This window comes from Pyrus communis, chromosome 1, assembly GCF_963583255.1.
Source record: "Pyrus communis chromosome 1, drPyrComm1.1, whole genome shotgun sequence".
Lineage (NCBI taxonomy): Eukaryota > Viridiplantae > Streptophyta > Magnoliopsida > Rosales > Rosaceae > Pyrus > Pyrus communis.
In genome coordinates this window covers 27,581,003-27,601,010 of record NC_084803.1, presented here as the reverse complement: position 1 = coordinate 27,601,010, position 20,008 = coordinate 27,581,003, and the positions used below count along the sequence as shown (strand labels likewise).

At 37.0% G+C, this 20,008-nt stretch overlaps 1 non-coding gene across 1 annotated transcript; it reads right to left on the bottom strand.

Annotated features, from left to right (window-relative positions):
- Positions 1–2,075: 2,075 nt before the first annotated feature.
- LOC137720292 (small nucleolar RNA R71) lies at positions 2,076–2,182 on the bottom strand. Its single transcript, XR_011066488.1, has one exon. It is a non-coding gene; the product is annotated as a small nucleolar RNA R71 (small nucleolar RNA).
- Positions 2,183–20,008: the final 17,826 nt, after the last annotated feature.

The following is a 20,008-nucleotide window of genomic DNA, read 5'->3' as shown; positions in this document are numbered from 1 at the left end:
GATGCTAGAGAAATACCACTTCGTTATAGTGCACCTTCGGTAGGAAGTTTGTCATGAAAAAGCCGCCAAGCCAAAATAAACAGTAGAGGCAGAATAAAAGGTCGCCAATAACCTTGGCCCAAGCACAATCACTACGTTTTTTTTTCCGAATAAGATGATAACCAGAAGAAAAGGAAAATTTTCGAGTCGATGTAACTTAACTATGAATACTTGCATAAGTGATTAATTTATTTCATCTTTGCATGGTTAGTGCTTGTACTATACTTAATGCTTGTCATTAATTGGCCACTAATTGTTTGATTAAAAGAATTATGTTGAAAGCTGAGCAAGCCAATACTTGAACAAGAAAGCTGAAGCCATGTCACATCATAATTCCTGGCTTTGGGCAATGCGACATGTTCACTGAATAAGAGAAAAAGGAAAAGGAAAAGAATGTAATATGTGTTGGTTGGCTTTATAACATAGGAGATCTTACACCAGAAGGGTATACGGTTAGTCTATAAGTTGCAAGACAAGATACGGTTAGTCTACTACTACTTTATTAATTGAACGATATTGTGCGCCTACAATTATTTCAACAAGTTTTCGGTGATGTTGCCTCAAATCTTGTTTAATTTATTTTGCTTTCGTGATTTTCATTTATTTTATTTTTTCGTTATTTTGTTTTATATTTTTTCGGTGCATTCTCTCACTCGTAATCATTGTTTCTTGTAGGTGACTGACTAGCACACGATCATCGCATTGCAAACTAGTTTAATTTGAACCTAAAATTGAGCAAAACCTTTGTGCAATTTGAAGAAACAAAGAAAAGAGAGAAGAAGGATTGACAAGAGAAGAAAATGATGTTGATACAGAACGACACAATAGGAGACCTTGATAACTCGACTATTCCAATGTTACAATCAAGCGTTGTCTTGTCCGATGTTGCTCAATATTATGAGTTGAAGAATATTCACTCTAATATGATGTGATCCTCCTATGGTTTGAGTATTGAAGATCCATAGGCTCATATTAGAGATATTTTCAACGTGGTATCGGATGATGATCTTTCCTTATTGTGGAAATTTTCAGGTCGACGGGCCGAGGGCCCACTCCAACAACACCGATACTGTCCCCACTTAACCACCTGCACAATCCTCAGGTGTGGGGTTTTATCACAAAAGGCCTCGGTGTTAATTAGAGAGGGGTACTTCTATTTAAAGCACTCTTCTCTTCTCCTTCTGTCCGATGTGGGACTGGGGGTTCCAACACTCCCCCGCACGTGAGACCCCACTTATGGGTCACACGTGAATTTCCACACATCGGCAACCACGTGGAGCCATGTCGGGACTCACCCAATCACGCGGGGTGTGGAAATTTTCAGGTCGACGGGCCGAGGGCCCACTCCAACAACACCGATACTGTCCCCACTTAACCACCTGCACAATCCTCAGGTGTGGGGTTTTATCACAAAAGGCCTCGGTGTTAATTAGAGAGGGGTATTTCTATTTAAAGCACTCTTCTCTTCTCCCTCTGTCCGATGTGGGACTGGGGGTTCCAACACTCCCCCGCACGTGAGACCCCACTTATGGGTCACACGTGAATTTCCACACATCGGCAACCACGTGGAGCCATGTCGGGACTCACCCAATCACGCGGGGCCAATGGGGACCCACCCAAACACGTGGCATCTTTGGCCTACGTGGACAATCACGCGGGGCCAATGGGGACCCACCCAATCACGTGGCAGTACGGGCCCGTCCCCTGGCTCTGATACCATGTGGAAATTTTCAGGTCGACGGGCCGAGGGCCCACTCCAACAACACCGATAATGTCCCCACTTAACCACCTGCACAATCCTCAGGTGTGGGGTTTTATCACAAAAGGCTTCGGTGTTAATTAGAGAGGGGTATTTCTATTTAAAGCACTCTTCTCTTCTCCCTCTGTCCGATGTGGGACTGGGGGTTCCAACACTTATACTGTGAAAGACAAAGCAAAGACATAGTTAAAATCCTTGTGGTCTGGATCCCTAATTACTTGGAATGACATTCAAATCAAGTTCTTGGGGGAAGTTCTTTTCAACTCAGAAGAGGGATGAACTGAGAGACAAGATTATGCAATTTACTCAATTGGCAGATGAGAAATTTTTTTAAGCTTGGGGATGATTCAAGAATTTGTTGGTCAAGTGTCCTCACCATGGCTTGTCGACTCTAGTTTTCATGCGTATTTTGCATAAGGCGCTCACTGTTTCAAGTAAGGCTACAGTTAAACAACTAAGCAGGTAGATCTATTAGGAATAAGATGGTCAATGACTGTTAAACATTGTTTGATACTTTAGCTCTTGAGATTCAACACTGAAGAGGAAAGTTACACACTTCAAATCGGATATCCAGGTGGACATCAAAATCAAGGCATGTGTACTAGCCGACACTTAAAAGTGATGAAGTCATAAAGTGTTGATGATGTGAATAAATTCAAAACCAAAGTCTAAGACCAAGTTAAACTAATAGTGAGAGTGTGCAGTGTGAGATGTACTCATATTACAAAGTATGTAATGTTATAGCATAGATAAAAGTACTATAAAAGAAGACTATGCCCATCCTAGGAAGGATGGATATTTATACAAATATAGGAAATAAAATTCCTACATCTATTAGAGTGTATGTTAGAACCGCCTAAAATCCCTCGCTTGCCATATAAACCCAACTGCTAAGTTTTGAAGAGGCGCAAACGGAAAGTGTAAGTGGGCCAAAATAATGGTTTATAAAGCCTTTGGTTTTCTCAACATACTATCTCCTTGCTGTAAAACCTGTATAGTTTCAAAATCATACTACATAAGTATGAAATCAAGTACCGTATAAAATAATTATTTCCAAGTATACGGTAATGTTGGAGATATGCCCTGAAAGTCAATCTTTGGAAGACACCTGTTAGGACAATGTCTGTATGTGTAGATAACTCTAATACAACAAAAAGGCAAAGTCACTCATTAGGACTGTCTCAATAAACGATATACGTCCAAAATAGGAAATCCATGGATAATGGATTGATGGAAGAAGTAATCTAATGATGTTAGATTGCAGAGACCTTCTTCCCATAACCATATGTCCAAAAGGTTCATGGTCATAAGATTGTCAGAGGTACACTGACAAAACATAGACCAGTATATACTATGTCCTCTTCAAATGGGAAAGATGGAAAATCTCAAGCCATTCATGTAGTGACACTAAGACAAGTATGTAGGTGCTCAATAAGGGAATGAGTTCATTGAACACAATCAAACGAGAGTACTTGCATGGAGGTTTACTCACATGTCAAGCAAGTAACTCTACTGGTTGGAATAATGTAAGTAATCACTTGACCTGATACATCATAGTTGTCTTGGGGATACGTTGTTGATCATTTGATAATGAGACGTGACCACATCTCATCTTGGATATGTTTTATGCGTTGTTGGGGTCAGTGATTTATTCTTAGAGGCATGTGAATGATCAACAATGGATCTCTAATTCTCGTTATGAGAGGAAGAATACTCTAAGATATGATTCAGGAATCTTCGACCAAAGTATCAAGCGTAATGATGAAAGGCGTTCCTATATTACTCAATTGAATCATATAACTAGTATAATCACATTAGGGGCTTGACATTAAGTATCCATACCCTAGTAATGTGATTGTGAGTATTGTATTAGAGAAGGATCGAATTACATTGTAATTTCAACTGAATAGGTTCTCCGACCAAATTCTACATTAGCTTGGGTAGCCATGATATATGTTTAGATGTCACTCATGGCTTATGGGTTCTTCCAGATGATTAAATAAGTAGTCATCAAAGAAGAAGGAGAATTAAAAGTAAGTTTTAATTCATTGAGTGATTGGATAAATACTAATCAATTGGATTGCTACCAATCACCTCACCGCCTCGCTAATTAGAACATAAAACAATTGTACACCGATATACTCTTGTGGTGAGACAACTAAAGGATGATGGAATTTATTAATTGGATTAATTAAGTGCTATGATTAATTAGAAAGTCTAAAGAAATCATAGAAGCGATTAAAGATCGTTTCGGGCTTAAAGAAAAGTTCGGGTTCATTCGGGCCCATCGGACCCAAACCCAATGAGCTTTTTATTCAAGCATAGGATGACTTGAAATGATAAAAACCCAAAGTCCAAACTTACACTAAGGGGCCGGCCAAAGATGAGGAAAGAAAAGAGAGAAATAGTCAATTAGTTGACTTACTTCTTTTACCTTTATAAAGAGAGTTGAACAAAAAAGTTTCATTAGGGCTTTTGTGTGAACTTTTCAACAAGAAAAAAACAATTCTCTCTCTCTCTCTCTCTCTCTCTCTCTACACAAATACATAGCCGGCCACCAAGAGGGGAAATAGCTAATCATCTCTTCTCCTTTTGGTTATTCCAACATCTATCTCACTACACTAGTGGGTGTGGATCTTTAGAGGTCTTCTACTTTGGAGACTAGAGGAGAATCAAAGGAGTTCCAAATCTATCAAGGTGGAGGAAACAAGGAGGGAGGCTAGACTCAAGGAGTTCCAAAAACAAAGAGCTTGGAGGTGGTCCATCCTTGGTTTAAAGTCTAGATCAAGAGGTATAAAACTCAACCTTCACTTTGTTCTTCAATATTTTGTTTGATGCATCATATATGAACCTATGCTTCTTGAAGGGGATTTGCATGACTATAGCTTTCCGTTGCTTATCTATATAAATTTAGAATTGTATATGCATGCTGATAGGAGCATATTTATGCGACTTAGTTAGCTTGTTTTCTTGCATTTACATAGCTAATTTCTACTTGTTAGAGTGTTTTAAGCTATTTTCGTGTGTTTTTAGGTTCAATTGACAAAGTTGGCAAGAAAGTGCAATTTGGAGCATTTTAGAGCAGTTTTGGGCTTGTAATGGATTGCACATGCATGGAGCAAGGTGGATGGACGAATTTGAAGATCAAGAGAGGCTAGGAATGTGATTAAGATCTAGAAGAATTAAATTGAAGACTTTGAAGATAAGGAATCAGCTACAAAGAAGGAATATTATCCAAATTTCCTTATCTTATCCAAACCTTATCCAACCTTATCTTATCTTATCCTATCCTAATCTTTTCCTACCTTAATTCCAACTTCAAAGAGGACTCATTTTCACATTAAATCGCCTAAATATCAAGTTCTAGAAGCCCTATTTTCGTGCATTAAGTTTATGCCACATGTAACCCTTCTAGAAGTTCTAGAATCTGCCACAAGGACCATTCCTTGTCCTCCTTGGAATTTGATTGAAAGTGTCCTTGTTCTTTGGTGATTTGGAGTCCTAATTCCTCTCATTTTCAGCCCAATTTTGTGCCTCCCCTTCACCCTATAAATACATGATGCCACAACACTAAAAAACCACCACCCTCTACCACAAATTCACACCACACCATTCACCACACCTCAAGAGCCTAAATTCACACAAATCCCCATTGTTGGCAGCAAGGAAGGAATGAGGAGCCACCTGGAGTGTTTCTAGGTGTATTCTATCTTTGTTTTTAATGTTTAAGTTTAATTATCTTTGTTTTGCGAACATGTGGAACTAATTTCTTTTTAGTTGGAGGTGAATTCGAAGCCATGATTATATGTTTTATATGAATTGATTCCATCCAATTATTGTTTTTTTAAGGCATGAATGTGATTTGCTTATCTAAGTTATTAAAACTTGTTTATGTATGTGGGTTGGGGGTCGACACTTAATTTGCATGCATGAATTTGATGCTAGAGTATAAGGGGGTTTCACGTAATAGTTATTCACTTATATTCACAAGTAGTGGAGGTTGCTAGTCACAATCGTATTAAGTAAATCCTTGGTATGAGTCTCATGCGTTTCATAGTGATGAATGCCTTGTCAATGCTTATGATTTTCATAGAACTTAATGACTTTTGACATGTATCTCTATCATGCGTTTCATATAGGGAACTTGAGAAAGATAATTTCGTTTAGATGCGTATTCCATCTAATTCAATGAAATAAAGAAAATCTGATGGTTAGTTGTGTGATGCAACTAACTTGGGGTGTTGTCATTCATAGTCTAAAGGAAAAATAACTGGAAATCAATTTGTATGCATATGTGTCATGTGTGGAGATGAACCCTCTAGCTAGCCATTCACCCATATTTTTCCCCAATTTCGTCCAAGTTGTTTAAGAGTCTTTAATCTGCTTGTCTTTACTTTAATTTCGTCCAAAATCCAATACCCCTTTACTTGGTTGTGTCTTTTAGTTAGAATCTATCCAAATTTATGTTTTAAGTGTTTTGAGTGAAGTTAAAAATAATTTTCGTCCAAATCACCCTTTAGAGTCTAGTTTGAGTCTATTTGATTGTTTTGTGCTGTTTTGAGTCTTTTTAGTTTGTTTTGAGTCATATAACTCTAGTTAAGTGTTTTTAAGTTTTGTTTTGTGTTTTTAAGTCAGTTTAGAGTAGATTAGCATCCCTTCTAATCCCCGGCCTAAAACGATCCCTACTTTCATATACTACAATCATAAGGTTTTAATTTGAGTGTTAGAATATTTCACATCACATGCTAGTCACTAGAAATCCCACTATAAATCTCATTATTTCCCTTTAGGTAAACCATAATATCTCAGCAAGTTGCAATAGTATATAATATGCTTTGCTTAAATCATACCATGTAACAGTATGAAAATCAATTACCATAAAATTAAAATATTCAAATGTACGGTAAACCACAATATCTCAACTATATAAAATAGTATGCTCATCAATTATCACAATTACGCAGACACACAAGTCCATGCAGACAATAGCTACATGGAACATGCTTTGTAATAATCTAAGCTCAAGTACTACATACATGTGAAGTTGGTGCTAATCATATCACATACGAGTCTTAGTTGCCTATTGCAAACTGGTGCATGCTGGCACCTATAATGGATCCATAGCGAGCGTAATGGTGTGATGTGAACATACATGTGAAAGCATGACATGATGTAATAACGCTTTATCAAAAGCATTCAAGGAAGCTAAATATACAATAAGCTTGAAAATAAGCCCACTCACTAAAAAAATAAAACAAAGCCCACTCATTGACTGATACTTAGTCGGGTTGTAGCTTCCTTGCCCTACACTTTTGTTAAAAAAATCCTCGAAAAGCTTTCTTAAAGTAAAACACCCTTTACTTAGAAAACTGATCGGAAACTATGAAGATTATGGTAAAACAGGGCTCGAACTATCGAAATTGGGGTCCAAAAACCCCTGACCACCATCGTACGCTGCTGCACGAGCTGGTGGCTGAAACTGTTGCTGAAAATAGAATATATCGTCATAGTAAATGAAATATTTCATCAAAGTTAACAGAATATACCTGAAATAATATGACCCGAATTCAGAAACAGGTTAGGATTGGGTTGGATACAGGGTTAATGAGTCGGGTCAGACTGGGTTTGAGTTCTAGTCATTGAATCTGAACTTAGTTTTCAGGTTGAGTCGACCTGGTTCCACGCGAGTCCCCTGATTTTTGCAAAAATTCGTCAAAAAACAGTGAGCTCCAATTAGCTCTAAAACTCAACCTTTTCACGCCAAATTTTTACTAAAAGGAAGATAAATGAATGAGGAGTTCTATTTTACCTTACCCAATTGAAATAGTGGCCAGAGTGGCTGAAAAATGTCCCAAAGGCATCAGAAAACTCTGGAGCTCTTAACCTCATTGGTTCGAGCTTATTCTCCTTGAATCTCGCTAAGCAACGAGTTTAGTGATGCTTAGGAGGTCGTGGAGAAACAGATGATGGTGGTTTGGTGTTCGATTTCTTGAAGAAAGTGGTGATGATTTGTTGTGTTTGGTTTTGGAGAAAGAGGACAAATGACAAAAACAAGAAAGGGTCCAAAATGGTGAAAGTACCAAAATACCCTTGATGTTTTGTGTTTTGTACACTCTTTGTTTTAGCTTCGAATTCTGTTCCACTTGTGCTCATGTATTCGCATTGATGAGTACTATAAGAATATGACAAGAACGGAGACAAAATATGATTTAACTCAAATGTCCACATAGGATTCCAGTTGGCCCTACATGGGCATTTTCGTTATTTCTCACATTTAAGGAATACAATAAACAAAATTAGGGACATGTCATCATGTCATGCATGCCAAAATTTTTGAAATAAATAATTCTAATGCTTTTGCTTCTAAGATGCAGGTTGATGTTATTGCTAGTAAATTGGATATCTTGCTTGCTATGAACGAGAGATTGCCTTGTTCGGTTCATGATCATCCCACCATCTTTTGTCCTTACGGAGTCGACTTTTCATAATTTGTGGATGAACAAGTAAACATGGTGACTTCTTAAGGACGTCCCAACAATGACCCATACTCCAACACTTATAATCGATAATGGAGGGATCGCTCAAATTTCTCTTGGAACAACACTCAAAAAGTGCAAAAGCTGCCATTGAGCTTGTATATACTTTCCTCTTATTATGTCATTCACTCTCCTTAAATATTCCTTTCATCTTTTTTTCATTCAACATGCTAAAAAGAAGTTAAATCAAAATCCTTATGGAAAACCTAATCCCCCAAATAGATTAAGAAAATCACTCATTGGGTTGAATTGCACCAGCCTAATTAAACTAGAAAACGCTAATGGATCGACTCAACAACCTCAAATCATCCAAATTTGCACCGGCCAACATAGCTCATGTGGCCCAACTCAACAATTTTTTGGGTTTCCAATTATTTGCTAAAAGCAGTGTCCTAAAAATCGGTCTAGGCGGCGTTAGGCACTAGCTAGCCGCCTCCATTAGTTTGTAATCGGAAGAAAAAATGGACAATGTATTTGGCGAAGCCTAAGCGGTCGGATCATAAAGTTAGTTTTGCTTTTACTTTTTTTATTTTATTTTTAAAAGCAACTTAAATAATCAATTTTTCTTGGCGTTTCTTTTTCTCTCCTTTGCCACCTTTCTTTTCTATTTCTCCTCACTTAATTCTCATCTCCTCGCTTGCAGCACTCTCATCTCTTTCTCTTCATTCTCAATTAGCCAAACTGGAGCCACCATCCACCACTCTAATCGGTCGGAACCACCGTCCCTTCTATTTTGTGTTTTATATAATAAATTTAATTAAACTAAAAAAATCCGTCTAGGCTATAGGATCACATGCCTCCCACCTAGCAATATTTAGAACATTGACTGAGAGTATGCCTTGTGTTTCTAAATAGCACACGATGATAAGTTGTATAATTACAGTAGTACAAAGGTATCTTCAACACAGATGTCCAATAAGAATATGAAAAAATATTAATTATATTTTGGTTCGGTACGGTATGAATCGGGATTAGAATATGAGAACCGATTGTTTCCAACTTAAGTAACAATCAATACAATATGGTCTCTATACTAAATAAAATACCAATGAAACCATACCAAACTGGTTTGGTTCGGGATGGTATGCGTACGGTTTCTATTCGTATGGATGATGAAAAGAGAGAAGGTTGAACCTGTTAATGTAGTTCTAGTTTATAGAAAAGGAATTTGCCAAACATGCTCGTTTCCTTAATGTTGGTGTGTAGCCTCTTCAGCCGAAACTTGGAGCCAAAGAAACAATTCAAATGTTTATTTTAATAGTTATTTTCAGTTTAAATGTAGACCCTTAGATCATAGTCCATGTGGCAGCACTCACTTGTATCTAGCTTAAGCGATAGACTAAGACATGTGGCATCATCTTATAGGGTGATAGCAATTAAGGGTTGAGATTGTATCTTGGTTTGGTGAGTGAAGGATCTCCATTCCTTTCCATGTATAACGGTAACAAACACACACATGTTTTTTAGTGTGAAAAATCAAAAATATATTCCATTATCTTCTCTCTGAAATTCTCTCTACACTTTTTGCCATTTTCGAAGGTTGCAGAAAACCTCCGTTGAAATACACAGTAAACACACAAACACTAACATGGCCTCAGAGCCAGGTTCCTATGTCTAAACTGGGCGTGGAATCTGTGAGTGCAATTGAGCTGCACTTTGAGCTCAAATCGAATATGGAAATTGCGATTTCTTGAATCCAAGTCTCACATGGTTGGATTAAGTATTACTGAGCTTAGAGCTCCTATTTTCAATGGAGAACTACGAATTTTGGAGGATTCGCATGACGACTATACTGAAATTCTATGGTCTCTGGAAGTTGGTCGAAAATGGATTTGACCCTCCAGATCCTAAGGATAAGAAGACTATAGTCGATGAGACAAAGAAGGAGACGAAGGAGGTGAAGGAAGATTTGTGAAAAACAAGTTCATTTGAGCAACATCAACAACATGCAATTAACAATTAAAAGGCGGAATCATGTTTATATGCACTCAAAAACAAAACTTAACCCATGAACTTCAAAGCCTAGTAGATAGGTGAACCAAGACTCAACTCAAAACAAAGTGAGTTGAGAAATCAATACCTTTGTAGATTCCTCTTTGCATAAGCAAAGGCTAATCACCCAAAGAGAGGGCCTTCATTCCTTGCATCTTAGATCCATGGATTTGGATGGATGAAAAGGTTTCTCCAAGTTCCCAAAATTGAAAACCTCTAAGTCTCCACACCAAGGCATATTGTAGAAGAAATGAGTGACCTTGGAGGAGTTTGATTGCTAGATGATCCCTCCAAGGTGGCTGAAATTTTAGAGAGAAAGGAGAGCTTGTGTTCTCATCCTTTCCCCAAAAATTACCCTTAATGAATTTTGGCTATAAAGTCATACTTATTCCTTAATTCATTTGAGTGGCAAACTTGTAAATAAGTCCAAAACCACTCCTTCTTTAACATGGGATTTATTGGGCTATTTGGGCATTTGTGAATCATTATTCATTAAGTTGTCACACAACTTAAGTCAATGGACTTGACGTTCGAAGCCCATTGGGCCTTAAGATCCAAAACTATCCCGAGGTCTTTTAACGAACTTATTCGTTTGATTAATAATCATATTAATTAATCCTTGCCATAAATAATTAAACAATTTAATTATTCTTACTCATCTCCGTTGAATCTTCAATCTCTACCTTACTCGGTGTACGATCCATTAGGTTCCTTTTAGCGAGGCAGTGGGCGATTCAAACTCTTTCAAATCGATTGTGAATTGGAACTTACTTTCAATTCTCCCGTTAGTGATAATACACTTTTAGGGCTTCCACAAACCATGGTTGACGCCTAGCAGCATGTCATGGTTACCCAAGCTAATCAGAAGAGGTGGAGAACCTATTCAGTCTTAGGATTACAAATGCAATACGGTCTTTCTCTAATACAATACTCTTGACCACATTGTTTGGTTTGATAGTTTATTCATGTCTACTATCCAATGGGAGTCTTGTGCTTATATGATTACCTTGAATGTGATTTGGAACACATTCCTAAATCTCATTCATACTTTGGCCAAAGATTCTTAATCATATCATAGAGTATTCTCCCTCAAACAATTTGAAGGTTAGAGATCCCTTGTTGCGCATTCACTTGCCTCCATGGCTAAGTGGCTTAACCCCAACGATGCCGTGGACACCCTCCTGATGGAGTGACTTTGACATAATCAAAGATTAAGGACCTAACCACAAGACAACTGTGATGCCTCAGGTCAAAAGACTAATTTGCATTATCCCAACCATGAGTTCTCATGTGACATGAATATGAGAACTCTTCGTTGATCGTGTTCAGTGAACTCATTCTCTATTGAGCACCTACGTACTTGTCTTGATGTCACACACACCAATGACTCGAGACTAGTCACTCTCCCTGAGAGAAGACATAGCACGTACTGATCTTAACGGACTGTCAATGCCCAATTGACAATCCTATGATCAGGAACGTTTAGGATGTGTCAACGAAAGAATGGTCTCATGAATCTAACTTCTTTAGATCGCATTCTTCCAATCACATATTCCTTGGACTTATCGTTTAAGCATATAACATTTATATGAGACGGCTCAAACAATAATGTTTGCCCTTAATATTAAACTAGATTAGTTTAACATGTGAAATGTCCATAAAGTATCATCATATGATTGGTTTTAGGGCACATTTCCAACAATCTCCCACTTGCACTAGAGCCAATCAGCTTAGTCATCAGTGATGATACCTCTTCTGTAGTCATTTCATAAATGGCTGAGTAGCAGGCCTAGACAATGGATATCTATATGTTATCCATAGAAGCAACCTTGAGAATAACGACGTCACCTTTATTCATGATTCTTAATCATGTGGTTCAGTCTCTCATTTGAGTTCGGACCTTGACGAGACCTTGATTCCCTGGCTTGAGCTATCGCCCCATTAGTGTCATACACTTTCTGGTTGGAACCGAATAGAGAGTTCATAAATGAACTTTCCCATCCAAACAACATTGTTGTAAATTTCTATATGGCAATATATTTTGCATTCATAATGGAACACACTAAGGTCATTACTTTAATGTTTCCATCCAAATATCTTTTTAGTCATAATAAAGAGATATCTGTTTATCTCTTCATTCATAATGAAGAAATATCCAATGATGGATTAGATTCATAATCTAATACATTTACGCTTCCATTACGTTACTCTAATTCTTTCTCAATTATTGAGTAATATATCCTTTAGTATTTCTCAAATACTTAAGGACTCACTTGACAGTTGCCATGGTTCTGATCCTGGGCTTGCACTGATATTGTCTTGTACCTTTCTAGGTACATCTTATATCAATGTTTTTCATACAATATGAAATACATAAATCACCTTTCTGCTTATGCATAAAGGATTCTATTTACGCATTATTTCTTTGGGAGTCAAAGGGTACATTCCCTTTGAGAAGAACAACTTCCTAGTCTCACTAGAATTGTCATTCTAATTGAAGTTTATCATCAAATGAGAAACTTCCTAGCATCTCTTGTCTATTTTAGGGATTGATATAATCCAATTATATCTTGAAATATATTAATATAGATTTCCATTCCATTATATAGACTATATCTCCCATATACATTCTATCGTTATAGAATAACTTTAACGAAGAAGTACTCTTTTCATTTCCAAAAATTAATATATCATATATATATATATATTTAAATTTAGGAATACGATTAACTCCCACTAATCTTTTGTAAACCTAGTAAACAAAAGATTCATTTACATCTTTATGAGAAATCAAACAATTGATCTTTTCTCATAAGACGCTTATAGCTCCCACTAGCTTGCTAAGATCCATGACGGATGGATCTCTACAACTTATATGTCTTGTGATTCTTAGTTTTAGACATATATTATCAAGACTATCTTGATAATGGTTTCGGAAACCCATATTATGTCCAAACATTGAATCACCATTTAGTTGTTTCTAGCAATCTTCGAATTAATTGAAACCAGGTCAAAGACGGTTTCTTCAAAGTCAACCATTTTCTTTGAGTGTAGTCACCTTAAGCTACCAATTAGCTGTGAAGGTTTCATTATTTCGGGTCAAATGGTACTTTGCCATTTCCTTGAGTATATATCGTATATACACTCAATGTAGTCATAAGGATTTTCATTCTTATTTCTTTCGAATTAAGAGGTGCAACTCTATGACATAGTCATAAAGTTCAAACCATTCAACTGAGACGGTTTATAAATCCTTCTGGACTACCTTGGAGCTTGTGGTATAGGAACTAGGTTTTCTTAGAAGTATATATCATATATATATGGGTAATTGATAATGTCCAACGAACTAAATCTTATTCATGTTCATTCTTCTCCTAATGGAGAAATTCATTATCTTACGAAGCTACTTTCCTTGATATTTTTCAAGGAAATTAATCTAAAGTGTTACTTTTTCCTTGGATCAAATCTAAGGAGGTAAATACTTTAGACGTCTTACTCATCTACTTACATTTCTTGAATTCTTTGAAACCTTTTGCAAAGTATTCGGACTTGTGTTTATTCAAAATAAACTATAGTCCAACCGAGAGTGATCTTCGGTGAATGTCATACAACATGAGTAGTATTATGTTGTGGACAAGTGCCACTAACATCTAAGTGAATTAACCTCAACAACTTTGTGATTCTTTCTTCTTTCCAAAAGAATAAAGATTCGAACATTTCGCCTCTTTACAATTTTAACAAGAAGGTATTGGATCCGGATCTAACAATCCAAAGCATCCATCTATGACCAACTCGTAACTTATGTTTTAGAGGTATCACAACTCAGTTGGGATTAGTCACTACCTTGCAACCTTTTGGGTTTTAAGCATCATCGTATTCTAAACAGTTAAACTACCACATCATCTCTACTATAGAGACAACCAATTAAATTACAATAATCTAATTATTGATTAACAAAGAACAATGTTTTATCAAACAAAACATTTATCCATCTCTACTATAGTGACGGATTTAAGTTCCTTAAAATTGGAATGTAAAGACAATCTTTAGTATTTTCCAATTTCTTTGGTAGTTCATATGAGGAAGTAAGTACAATCCGCTTTCGCAGAGATCTATATTTTATTCACTTTCCGAATGTGAAGTACTTTCTCTTCTCTCATTAATCTTCTACTTTTTATTAGCACACTTTTACAACAATTGTAAAACATAGTTACTAATACAGAATCAAACATTCAAGTAGAAGAACCAACTGTTTTGAACTATTCAAGAACATTTTACAACACCTTCGAAAGGTGCGTTCTTGACACTTGCAAGACATTTCTTGCAAATACCCCTTCCAATGTCCATCCTTTCATAAAGAAAGTTTGTTCCCTTGGAGTTATCTTGCCTTCTTCATTTGACTTCTCCTTTGACTACAATAGTCATGGTCCCTAAACTCCCACTATCTCTCTTGAAACTTATTTCAATTGTGTTATACACATCAAACAATTTGGAGAGTGTGTGGTTATCGTTCATTATATAGTTTACAATAAACTTAGTGAACCATTAGGATAGGGACACAAAGGTGAAGTCCTTGCCTAGTTTCCATCTCGTTAAGTGGTTTAACACTTCAACACTCAATGATTCAAAATCATTATAAGTCCATGTTGATGGACTATTTTTGTCAACCAACCATTATGTTCTAAACACAATTACAAACTTTCAAGAGTTGTTCAAGGCAACTCTCATTTCTTCATACAACAATTTGTAAGTGAAGAATCATGGCACATAAAGTGTCCATGCCCTTGTGCTTACTTCAAAAGTTCCTTGTTTATGTAACAAAGAAACAAGCACTAATGTTTGCATTGATTAAGGGTTGTTCAAAGCAACTCTTATTTCTTCATACAACAATTTGTATTTGAAGAATTATGACATTAAAAGTGTTGTCCTCTTTATGATCGACATATCTAACATATTCTTCCAATGATACATTATCAATAGGAAGATTGTGAGGATGAGACTACTTAGTTACATCTACAAGCCATTAAAGACAATCTATGGGATTGTAGAACTAAGTCCGGAAATGAAAGCATTCGGCTTTTCTTTGTCAAGTTTTGGATAGCGTTTGCAAATATATTGGTAAACAAATACATAACGAATATAAATTGATTGATTTTAAGCCATTTGATTCGGGTCTTTAAATCAAATAGCACCACCCACTATTTTTGGCAAATTCCATATCCCTCATCGGAATTCGAGAGTTTTGAAGGAAACTCTTAGTAGGGTATGGAAGACTCACTATTACCAAGCCCAACGATGGGTAAGTGGCTTAACCCCAACGATGGGTAAGTGGCTTAACCCCAACGATGCCGTGGACACCCTCTTGATGGAGTGACTTTGACATAATCAAAGATTAAGGACCTAACCACAAGACAACTATGATGCCTCAGGTCAAAAGACTAATTTGCATTATCCCAACCATGAGTTCTCATGTGACATGAATATGAGAACTCTTCGTTGATTGTGTTCAGTGAACTCATTCTCTATTGAGCACCTACGTACTTGTCTTGATGTCACACACACACCAATGACTCGAGACTAGTCACTCTCCCTGAGAGAAGACATAGCACGTACTGATCTTAACGGACTGTCAATGCCCAATTGACAATCCTATGATCAGGAACGTTTAGGATGTGTCAACGAAAGAATGGTCTCATGAATCTAACTTCTTTAGATCGCATTCTTCCAATCACATATTCCTTGGACTTATCGTTTAAGCATATAACATTTATATGAGACGGCTCAAACAATAATGTTTGCCCTTAATATTAAACTAGATTAGTTTAACATGTGAAATGTCCATAAAGTATCATCATATGATTGGTTTTAGGGCACATTTCCAACAGGAGGAGGTGTCATACAGTGAGATCTTGATGAGAGATGCTCGAGTGCTTAGAATAATCCAGGGAGCTGTCTCGGACTAGATTTTCCCTAGAATTGTGAATGAACAAACGTCCAAAGGAGCTTGGGATGTCTTGAAGGGTGAATTCCGAGGAGATAAACAAGTAAGAAGTGTAAAATTGCAAGGGTTACGTAGAGATTTTGAATACACTCGTATAAAGGATAATGAGTCTTTATCTGTGTATCTCACTGGATTATTTGATATTATTAACCAAATGAGAAGTTATGGAGAAGAACTATCTAGGGAGAGAATTGTGTAGAAATTACTAATTTGTCTTCCAAAATCATATGATGCAATCTGTTATGTAATTGAGCACTCTAAAGATCTCGAAATTCTTGAGGTCCAAGAAGTTGTTGCTTCACTCAAGGGGTTTGAGCAAATGCTTGATTTATATGCTGAAACTTCCATTGAGAGAGCATTTGCAAGTTTAAATGTGGTAACTAAGGGTTCTAGAAGTGGTGGATTCTCTGCAAATAAAAAATTTCAAAGGAATTGGAAGACAAGAGTTTAGGATCATAAACCTAACTTTGTTCATAGACAAAACAATGCTCAGAGAAATTGGGATAACATGCCTAATTATACTCAAAAGAAAAATAGCACTCAAGGAGATTGCAAATGGTGTGATAGGTTTCACTATGGGAAGTGTTGTTACGAGGGTAAACCAAAGTGCATAGGTTGTGGCAAACCAGGTCATGCTGTGAAAGATTGTCATGAGAATAAAGCAGTGCAGAAGGTTAATTATGCAAGGCAAATGGGAGAAATAGGATCCTTATTCTATGTCTGCAATGCAGTGATTGATGTGAAAGTGAACAACTTTTGATATATTGACAATGATTGTAGTAACCACATGACTGGTGATGAGAGGTTATTAGTCAATATCCAGAGAAATTTGATTTCTAAAGTGAAGATAGGGACTGGAGAAATTGTTTAGGTAGTTGGAAAGGGAACCCTGGTAATAGAGACCAAATTGGGAAGAAGACATATACAAGAAGTGATGCTTGTTCCTAGACTCGAGGATAATCTTCTCAATGTTGGACAGATGATTGAACATGGCTATTACTTAGTGTTTGGAGGAAATGTAGTGAACATTTTTGATAGCTGGTCACTTGATAATCTGGTGGTTAAAGTGCAGATGACAAGTAACAGGTGTTTTCCTTTGACAATGATGCCTGCAAATCAATTTGCACTAAGAGCAAGTGTCACACATTGCTCTCAAATTTGGCATAAAAGGTTGGGACATTTGAATGAGAGGAGTCTCAAAATGCTTGAAGAACAGGAGATGGTGCATGGATTGCCTCACTGAGAAATGTCTACAAAAGTATGTGAGGGTTGCATGATGGGAAAACAACACAGAGATTCATTTCCTTATGAATTAACTTGGAGAGCCAAAGATCCGTTGGAATTGATTCACACAGACATTTATGGTTCAATGCAAGTTGAATCTCACTCTGGAAACAAGTACTTTCTGTTATTCACAGATGACTGCACAAGAATGACATGGGTGTATTTTCTGAGGTACAAATCTGATGCATTTGGATGTTCTAAAAAGTTCAAGGCAATGACTGAATTACAATGTGGTTATAAGGTGAAATGCCTTAGAAGTGATAGAGGGGAATAATTCATGTCTGCAGAATTTAACAAGTATTGCAATGATCTGGGAATTTAGAGACAATTGACTATGGCCTACACTCTTCAGCAAAATGGAGTGTCAGAGAGGAAGAATATAACTGTGGTGGAAATGGCAAAGTCAATGATGCATGAGAAGAATCTTCTATATGTGTTTTGGGCTGAAGTAGTCAACACTGCAGTTTATTTGCTCAATAGATGTCCCTCCAAAGCTTTGAAGAAGACATCACATTTGAGGCATATAGTGGGAGAAAATCAGGGATAGCTCACTTGAAAATCTTTGGTTCACTTTGCTATGTCCACATACCCTCTAATCTCAGACACAAGTTGGAAGAAAACAATCATAAATGCATCTTTGTAGGCTATGGTGCTAGTGAGAAGGGCTACAGATTATTTGATCCAATTTCAAGGAAGATCATCCTCTCAAGAGATGTCACATTTGTTGATAATGTCTTATGGAATTAGAACTGCTCTATAGATACTAAAGTGAGACTTCCTGTTATCACTGAACACCAGAATGCTAAAGAAATAAGTGAAATTGGTGAAAGTTTCCATTCTGAGGAATACACTATTCCTCAAACTGAAAGTGTGATTGACAGGTCTCAACTATATGACTATACACCTAAAAAGTGGAAAAGTGTGAGTGAGATCATGGCTTAATGCAATATGTGTATTATTGAACTTGAAAGTTATGATGATGCAGCCAAAGATGATTCATGGAGGAAGGCAATGGACACGGAATTGGAAATGATAGAGAAAAATAACACATGACAGCTTGTTGAAAGACCATTTGACAAGCTTGTTATTGGTGTCAAGTGGGTTTATAAGACCAAACTCAATCTAGATGGTACTGTGCATAAAAATAAAGCTAGGTTGGTGGCTAAAGACTATTCACAAAAGCCTGGAATTGACTACAATGAGACTTTTGCCCTAGTGGCAAGGTTGGACACCAGAAGAACCTTAATTGCTCTTGCTGCATAGAAGCAATGAAGTTTGTATCAATTGGATGTGAAATCTGCATTTCTTAATGGAGTGTTAAAAGAAGAAGTATATGTTAAGTAACCCCAAGGCTTTGTGAAAGAGAATGAAGAGACAAAGGTGTACAAGTTGAACAAAGCACTGTATGGATTGAATTGAAACAGACACCAAGGGCCTGGTATGATGAGATTGATGCTTACTTCAATAGTGCAGGCTTCAAGAAAAGCTCAAGTGAAGCAACCTTGTATGTTAAAACAAGTGAAGATTCAGGTATCGTTATTGTCCCTTTATATGTAGACGATATTGTATACACTGGTAACAGTCCACAATTGCTTGAAGAATTTAGAAATGACATGATGAAGCACTATGAGATGACAAATTTGGGTTTGTTACATCATTTCCTTGGAATGGGGGGGGGGGGGGGGTACTACAAACTGAGAAGAGCCTTTTCATACACCAAAAGAAGTATGCACATAAGCTAATTGAGAAGTTTGGGTTAAAAGACTACAAAACAGTAGCTACTCCACTTGCAATGAATGAGAGATTGAGCAAGATTGATGGAAGTGAAGCTGGAGATGAAGGAGAATATAGGCAGCTTGTTGGAAGTTTGCTTTCTTTGACAGCAACCAGACCTGATGTAATGTTTGTAGCAAGTTTATTGGCAAGATTCATGCACAATCCCACCAAGAAACACATGGGAATATCTAAGAGGGTGCTAACATACATCCAGGGAACAATTGATTTTGGAATTGTTTTTGAAAAGGGAAATGCATCTACTCTAATTGGTTACTGTGATAGTGACTAGGCTGGAAGTGAGGATGATATAAGGAGTACCTCAGGGTATGCATTTACACTAGGATCTAGTGTGTTCTCATGGGCTTCAATCAAGCAAAGCACTGTGGCATTGTCTACTGTAGAAGCAGAATATGTAAGTGCTGCAGAAGCTACTTCTCAAGCAAAATGGCTGAGATTTGTTCTTGAAGATTTTGGAGAAGAATAAGTGCAAGGAACTCAGATCATGTGTGATAACACATCAGCCATTGCTATGGCAAAGAACCCTGTTTTTCCATCAAAAGACAAGACACATCAGCAGAAAATTTCACTTCATCCGAGAAGCAATTTAGGCCAAAGAGATTG